We start from the raw sequence: 9,059 nt of genomic DNA, 5'->3' as shown, positions 1-9,059 counted from the left end.
CTGCCCATAACATGACAAAACATTGGCAGTGGTGGTGCAGAGATGCAACTCAAGTGTGAATAAAGTTTAGAAGCTTTTGCTTTTGATGGTTGATTCCAGTGGATCATTTTGAGATACATAAATTAGAATGGATATTGTCATATTTGTCAAACTCAACTCTGCTTCACTTCCCTTCAGACAGATGAGGCTTTGGCATGCCAGTGGTACGACAAACAGCTACCCAACTTGGATGGCTGGCTAAACACTTCCAGTAAAAATGAAGAAGGAAGAGAAAAAGATGGTGGCATCTGTCTCTAGCCACCCTGTACCTTTCCCTGAAGGCCATCCCTACATGTAACATACATATATTGCAAATGAAACAAAACGCCTTATGAGCAGGGGCTCTCAAGGAGAGGTGTTTATTGGAAAGATCTGATGGTTGCAGCTCTCAGAATGAGAGAAGAGAAAACTGAAGACAGAGACTGGCAAAGACTTGGAAAAATATTATCCTGGGCAGACCTGTTTCATCCAGCAGAGCCACAGCTGTCTTTAGTGGTCTTTAAATAAACATTAGGTAGAAGAACATTGAAGATGGTCAAAGTAAGGGCGAGGTATAAGAAATGCAATGTTAAGTGATAACTGGGTTTTTAATTGTCTCTGATTCCTTAGTCTTCCAAATCACGAGTTAATTTTTTTTCTTTTTTTTCTTTTTTTTGTTTTTTAGAGATAAGGTCTCACTGTGTCACCGAGGCTGGAATGCAATGGTGCAATCATAGCTCACTGCAGCCTCAAACTCCTGGGCTCAAGTGATCTTCCCACCTTTCTGGGACTGCAGGCATGCCACTATGCCCAGCAAATTGTTTTTTAAAACGAGGGTCTCACTATGTTGCCCAGGCTGGTCTTGAACTCCTGGCCTCAAGCAATCCTCCTGCCTTGGCCCCCCAAAGTGCTGGAATTATAGGCATTAGCCACTGCACTGTGACATGAGTTTAGATTTTTTTTTTTTGATGAGAGTCATTGAGTGGGCTGACTTCTTTTTTTTATTATTTTTTGTTTTTTGATATATGGTCTCACTCTGTCACCCAGGCTGGAGTACAGTGGTGGGATCTCGGCTTCTTGCAGCCTTGACCTCCTGGGCTCAAGTGATCCTCCCACGTCAGCCTCCTGAGTAGCTGGGACTACAGGCATGTACCACTGTGCCTGGCTAATTTTTGTATTTTTTGTAGAGATAGGGTTTTGCGAAGTTTCTCAAGCTGGTCTCGAACTACTGAGCTCAAGTGATCCACCTGCCTTGGCCTCCCAAAGTGCTGGCATAACAGGCCTGAGCCACCACCCCCCACCTGGCTGATGTATATTAACAGCCATGGAGAGCCTTTTTAAAAATGGTAGGCTTGGTGGGGTGCAGTGGCTCACACTTCTAATCCCAACTTTGGGAAGTCAAGGTAAGAGAATCATTTGGAGGCCAGGACTTCGAGACCAGGGTGGTCAACATAGTGAGGCCCCCATCTCTGCAAAAACTTAAAAAATTAGCCAGATGTGGTAGTGTGAACCTGTAGCCCCAGCTACTCAGGAGGCTGGGGCAAAAGGTTTGCTTGAACTCCGGGAGTTGGAGGCTGCAGTGAGCTATGATAGCACCACTGCTCTCCAGTCCGGGTGACAGAGCAAGAACCCTGTCTCAAAAACAAAAAACAACAAATGGCAGGCTTGTCAGCCAACCATCAATTTTTGGCATGCTATTAATATAAAAACCAGAAGGTGGCTGGGGACGATGGCTCATCCCTGTAATCCCAGCACTTTGGGAGGCTGAGGCAGGAGGATCACTTAACCCCAGGAGTTCAAGACCAGCCTAGGCTACATAGTGACACACCATCTCTACATAAAATTTAAGAATTAGCTCAGCATGGTGGTGCATGCCTGTAGTCCCAGCTACTTAGGAGGCCGAGGTGGGAGGATTGCCTGAGTCCAGGAGGTCAAGGCTGCAGTGAGCCAAGATTATGTCACTGCACTCCAGCCTGGGCAACAAAGCGAGACCCTGTCTCAAATAAATAAATCCAGAAGACCTTCTTCATAGCACAGTTTAAAGAGACTGATTTACAACTTGAGTAGAATGTGCTGAATTTCAAACCCAAGATTTCCTTGTGCAGGAGGGGCAGAGTTGCAAAGGAGACAAGGTACATCCTCAGGAGGTTACTTTTGCAAAAATCAAGACTTTCATCAGGAAAGAAAGGGACTCAAACCTGAGTTAAAGATAGGACCTTGGGTACCCCCACATTCTCCTGAACCCTTAGGGCAGGCAGAAGAAGCCTCCAGTCCTCAGCTGAAGGAGCACAGCTATCCCTTTCCTGGAGACCACCAAAGGCCATACTTGAGGCAAATGTCTCAGAAATGGTACAGGTCAACCTCTGTCCCACTTCCCCTGATTATTTCCAGACCAATGACTAGGGTCAGATTACAGCCCAGCCTGAACAGGGAAATATGGTTCCTGCTGTGGGAAGAAATAGATTACTCATCAAAATAATTACAAGACTCAGCTTGGAATATGTGAAATTGAGGTGGGAGTGTCTTGAGGGTGTTGGACTAGGGCTGTGGCTAGAAATAGGGTTTAATATTTAATATCCTGGTAAGGAGATCTGAAGTTCCTAATTCACTGCTGGCCCCTTTGAAGTGGACCCAGCGATCACTAGAAGTAAATGAGGAGGAGATACCAGAATTGCCTTGGAGTAGTGTATTGAGGAAAGGGTTGGAGGGTTTATAGAAGTGAGTATCTTAGAATGGATTTATCTTGTGAGCCTGGAGAACATGCCACCCATCTATGATCCCCAGGATAACTTAGAGGGCACTGTCTTCACTAAAGCAAAAGGAAGTTGCTAGGGAAGGAATCCTGGCATCCTTGAGAAGGTCAGTAATACTTGTCCGGAAAGTTGGGTTGGGTTGGCATCGGGAGATGCTACCATAGACCTGGGGTTTCTACTGTTACTGGGTTAAGATTTGAGACGAGCAGGGGACAGGTGACAGCACGTAGCCATCAGAGGCCAGATGAGTATAATTTCCATGATGTGCAGCAAGGCCCAAGTGGCAGTCTGGCTGTAGCTAATAGATTATGTGTTCTGAGGGTTAAGACAGATGGGCAGCCAATCAGGATTTTAATCAACTTGTCAAAATTAAAAATAATAAAATAATAATTGGAGCATAAAAAGCTTATGTCAACCACTATAATGGGAAATTCCAGTCCGTCACCCAGTTTCTGTAAGCCAGTTTCACAGATAAAAGTCCATTGACAGGAGGGAGGTTGGTGTCTTTAAGAATCCTGTGATATCACCATCAGTACTTAAAATAATACATCCCCAATCTGGAATAACAGCATTGAGGAAAGGTGATTTGAAGGCTTTTGAATCTGGGTTTTGACCTGATGCCTGTATTGGGAGACCTGAAATGCCACCAAGGCTCTCCAGTCGAGGGGGATGAGGGATGGAGGTTAGGTAATAAATGGATGGTACAAGTAAGTCTGGCTCACAATGGTCAGTAGGTCCTGGGATAATTTCTGTCCCCAAATGTGTGGGTGGGATGGATATGGTACAATTGAGATGTCATAAATGGGATGGAATGAAAACCACGATGGTAAGGGTCAAGGTTGGAAACTGCCTCCCTTCCCTGGCCAAGATCGTAAATCAGAGACAATATTGCATCTTGGGAGAAATTGCTGAGATTAGGACGAACATCAAAGACTTTAAGGACGCAAGGGTGGTTGTCCCCACCTCATTGCCATTTATCTTATCTCTGTGGCCCCTGTGAAAGCCAGGTGAATCATGGTAGATGACCAAACACGAGAGAGCTCCAATTTCCGCTGCTTTGTTGGATGAAGTGTCTTCACTAAGATTAATCAACACAGCCTCCAGTGTTTTGTATGTGGCTATAAGTTAGGCAAATTCTTCCTTAATCCCCATTAACAAGAAGGGTCAAAAGCAGATCTCTTATGTGGAAGAACTGCAAAATGTGTTCAGTGTCTTGTCACTGGTCTATGTTAATCATCTTTTTTGTCACAATGATGTCTTCAGGGCCATCGTGCTGATCTATTTATATTGATAAAATCATGTTTATTAGATTTAGTACATAGGATGTGGCAAGCCGTTGGAAGTCCTAGTAAAAGACACATGCACGAGAGGGTGGGAAATAAACCCCATGAAGATTAAGGAGACCACGACATTGATAATATTTTTAGGTATCCAATGGTGTGGGGCGTTCTGAGAGATACTCCCTCTAAGGTGGTAGATTTTGAACCTTATACCCACCCTCATCTCCTCACTACCCTCACTGAGAAGTACAGCACTTGTTGGGCCTCTGGATTTTGGAGACAAGAATGCTGTGCTTGAGAATGCTGTCTCAATGCATTTCCTGAGTAATTCACAAATCTACCAGTTGTGAATGGGAGTCCGGAATAAGACAGGACTCTGAAGCCTGTCTAAGCTGCATTACAAGTGTCCCTCCTGCTCCATGTGACCCAGAAATTCCAACAGAGCTAGTGCTATCTGGGGCAGATAAGGGTGCTGTGTAGTTTCTGACAGGCCGAATAGGAAGTTGTAGCACAGACCCTAGGATTCTGGAGGAAGGCCGTGTGGTGGAAAACTATTCACCTCCAAACGAGTGAGTTTGAAAAGAAGTTTCTGGCTTGCCTCTGGGCCCGATTAGAGACTGAATACCCAACCCTGGGACCTCAGGTGACCTGAGCCACCCATCATGCTGGTTATTGTCAGACGCACCAGGTCATAAGGTTGGGTGGGTGCAGCAACAATCCATGCAACATGAAAATGTACATTCAGGATTAGGCCTGAGCCGTTCAGTGGGCACAACCAAGGAATATACCAGGTAGTCCAGATTCGTCTGTCACCCCTGTTCGCCAGTGCCTCTCATCCACACTTATGGCCTCATGGGGGAGGGGACTCCTGCAGCCAGGTACTGGAAGAGGAAAACCCCAGGTCTGGCTTGTGGATTAGTTAGTTCTCTATATTGATGTGTGCCCCAAAGGGACTGCTGCGGCATTACAGCCCTGCAGGACAGCAGCGAGAGAACTGAGTGCAGCAATGCACTTGGTTGTTCAGTTTGGATACAGGGATAAGGATACACATGGATTCCTGGGTAGTAGGGAGTAACTAGGCTAGTTGGACAAGGGCCTGAAAGGAGTAAGATGGGATAATCAGAGAAAAGGGATTTGTATGGACCTGTGGGAATGGGCCAAAAAAGCGCAGATAGTCGGGAATCATGTTAATGCCCATCAGAGGACATTTTCCAAGGGAGGTGTTCAACAAGGTTTTGACTTAAGTTCTGGGTGGGATATATAGGTCATGGCAGACCACCATTCATGCTGCTGCAGCTAAAAATGCTGAATGCATTTCAAGTGTCATCGTTAAAGATTTTGGAAAGCTCTGGAAGCAAAGAGGATTGCATGGCCTAAAATTCCAGAGAAGGGGGAATTCCAGACTTTCTGAAGTGGGCAGCCTGTCACTGGCATTTCCTTCCCTGGGGGCATTTGCAGATTCTGGACATGGAATAAGAATCAGGCTTGGGAACATAGAGGAACTATATGGGGGAAAGGGAAACCTGCAAAACCTCCAGCAAAGTTGTGTAGGGATATTTAGAAACTCACGGATCCCTAAACACACAGCTGGGTTTATATTCGCCAAATTCTCAGACATGATGGGAAGTCAGGGAGTTTCATTAAAGAAGATTGAAATCTCCCCTAGCACCCTATAGGGCTAATCTGTTTTTCTCCTCTTGTGTGAGCCATTATAGCTGAGGGCATCAGGTAAGTGCATGTCCAGTTTATTATTCCCAAAGTTACAAATCAGGGGATTAACTTACTGTCCCTTGGAGTGGAAGGAATCAAGGTGTGGAAAGAGGCTATTGAGCTCTTTGACACACTGGGACAGCGTGGTGGCTCAGACCACCCCTCCTCCTTCCCACAACCTTGCAGGTTGCTCAGCATCTCCCATGCGAGACCTCAGTTTGCTCCTTGAAAAGAATCCCATGTGCAAGCAGGGTAGAGGTTATTACCCCACTTTACAGAAGAGGAGTTTGGTCTTGAATAATTTGTCCAAAAAGACACAAGTGCCAGGTATCTTGGCCAGATTTGGAACTCGGGATTCCCTTCTCTTTCCACTGCCACACTATAGAGCTTTAAGGATAAAACAACAAAGGCTGTGAGCCCCTTGAGAGCTAAGACTTGGCTGAGTGGCTTATTGCTGTCTGCCAGGACCTACCTAACTCAGGGCCCGGTACACAGGGGCAGAGCCAATACTTCAGTGAATGACAGAGTACTAGGCCAACAAAGGTTTTTTGTTTTTTTTTTCTTAGAGACAGGGTCTTGCTCTGTTATCCAGGCTGGAGTGCAGTAGTATGATCATAGTTCACTGCAGCCTCCAAATCCTGGGCTCAAACAGTCCTCCCAGCTCCATCTGCCAAAGAGTTGGGATTACAGGTGTGAGCCACTGCACCAGGCTGTCTATATGCTCTTACCTTTGAAGGGCATGTGGAAAGTTCTCTGCCTCTGTTATAGCTGGGCCACATTTCTGTTGCCATGGGGCCAGTGGAACTAAAAGGAAACATCTGTGCCGGGTGAGGGTTGTGGGACGCGGGCGGTGGTGGGGGCGGGGTGTGTGGCTGGAATGGCTCCATGGTGGGCCAGAAGTTTGCGTGTTATTTGGGCTAATATGGGTGGAGTGACCAAAGATTGTTTTGTATAACTGAGACTTCCAGCAGCTTTGAGAAAAGAAGAGAAACAACACACACACACATAGACCAAAAAAAAAAAAAAATAAAAAAAAAAAAAAAAAACCCTTGAAAGCTGAAATATGCTTTTAAAGCTCTCTTCCTCTGATTTTTTTTGCCTCTCTGTTTTGTTATTCAGATCATTCGTTGTACAGGGAAATTGGTATGAAAAGACTGGGCTGTGAGAATGGTGTGTTAGTGAACAGACACTTCCTTGAGGGTTGGGGGTCACTCGTGAACATTAATACAGCATCACTCTCTTGGCTGAAGCCACCCCCACTTGCCGCACCATGGGTCAGTTGAGGTCTCGTGGACAGTGTCGGCAGATCTTTAATGCAAGGAGGATGATATTGGTATCATCCTCTATATGTAGAAGGTAAAATTGGCTCCACCAGGGCTGTCGGTGAATCCATTGAGGTGGCTGCAATGGCAGTCTACACCTGGCCAGGTAGAGTTGGGGGTGGACAAGAGGACCTGGATATTTAATGGCCATAAACTCAACAGCGGCAACAAATGAGGTCTAGGTGCTACAAAGAGCCCACGAATCTGTGGCTTCCTGAACAGAGGGTCTAGTCTGCCCACAGGAGGCACAGGCCCTGGCCCAGAGGAAGGCCCTTGAAAGCAAGTTTTGTTCTGGGATCTGCACCACACTGAAGACCATAACAAGTACAATTTTATGCAATGAGGATTCTCTGGAAGATTGAAGTATATTGAAATCAGTAGCATCCAGGAATCATATTGTAGAGGACCCGTTGAGGGGAAAAAAGGAACGGAACATGGAGAAGGAACACTCAAATAACGACATGCTGACCAGTGGCTGGCCTCTCATGTGACTGCTCCACAGGCCAGCACTAGGAACCACGGGGTGGTTTCCCGGAGGCCAACCTGCCCCACCACAGGGGGATCCTGAGGACAAGCCAAGTGTCTAACGATGAAACTAATTGCTTTTCAGGTAATGAGCTTCCTGTGCCTGGAAGGGTTTAAGCGACATGTGGAGACATCTGACAGGGTCAATGGAAAGGGACATCCCACATCGAGGAGTGGTTAGACTAGGTGGCCTCTTCTAACCTGCTTTTTAACTCAGAGATCAAGAGATATTGGACCACTGCCTGTGTTTTTTTTGTTTTTGTTTTTTTAAATAGTAGGGTCTCCCTCTGTCATCCAGGTTGGAGTGCAGTGGTGTGATCATGGCTCACGGCAGCCTCCACCTGCTGGGCTCAAGTGATCCTTCCACCTCAGCCTCCAGAGTACCTGGGACTACAGGTGCATGCCACCACATCTGTTTTTTTTTTTTTTTTAATTTTTGGAGAGATGGGATCTCCCTATGTTCCCCAGACTGGTCTCGAATGCCCAGCCTCAATTGATCCTCCCACCTCAGCCTCTCAAAGTGCTGGGATTTTGATTATAAGCATGAGCCACTGCTTCTGGCCAATTTGCATTTTTTGAGGACCACTGAAGCAATAAAAAAATGAAATGCCCAAACCAGGTTACAAAAAATAGTGATGTACTTTAAATGTTTACATTTAATGAAATTGCACTTTTCACACCCACAGATATGACACAGGACAATATTCTATTCACAAGACAGGATTTATTATTTATTTATTTTACTCATTGCCTTGGGGGATTCTATTTTTGCACTATTACAACTTTTGTTTTTTAATTTTTTTTTTTTTTTTGAGATGGAGTCTTGCTCTGTCGCCCAGGCTGGAGTGCAGTGGCCGGATCTCAGCTCACTGCAAGCTCCGCCTCCCGGGTTCCCGCCATTCTCCTGCCTCAGCCTCCCGAGTAGCTGGGACTACAGGCGCCGCCACCTCGCCCGGCTAGTTTTTTGTATTTTTAGTAGAGACGGGGTTTCACCGGGTTAGCCAGGATGGTCTCGATTTCCTGACCTCATGATCCATAACTTTTTATTGTGGTAATACACAACATAAAATTTACTATTTTGGGCATGGCGGTGGGCGCCTGTAGTCCCTCCCAGCTACTCAGGGGGCTGAGGCAGGAGAATTGCTTGAACCCGGGAGGCGGAGGTTGCAGTGAGCTGAGATTGCACCACTACACTCTAGCCTGGGAGACAGAGCGAGACTCCATCTCAAAAAAAAAAAAAAAAAAGGAGTATTTTAACCATTTCTAAGTGTACACAACTCAATGACATTAAGTACATTCAAATTGTTTTGCAGCCATCACTACTGTCTATCTCCAGAACTTTTTCATCTCTCCCATCTACAGCTGTGTATCCAGAAACACTAACTCCCCATCCCCTCACTCCCAGCCCCTGGAAACCACCATCTTACTTTCTGTCTCCATGATTTTGGTTT

This window comes from Piliocolobus tephrosceles, chromosome 2 (genome assembly GCF_002776525.5).
Source record: "Piliocolobus tephrosceles isolate RC106 chromosome 2, ASM277652v3, whole genome shotgun sequence".
Lineage (NCBI taxonomy): Eukaryota > Metazoa > Chordata > Mammalia > Primates > Cercopithecidae > Piliocolobus > Piliocolobus tephrosceles.
The sequence above is the reverse complement of the archived record's forward strand: the minus strand, read 5'-3'. Positions refer to the sequence as shown.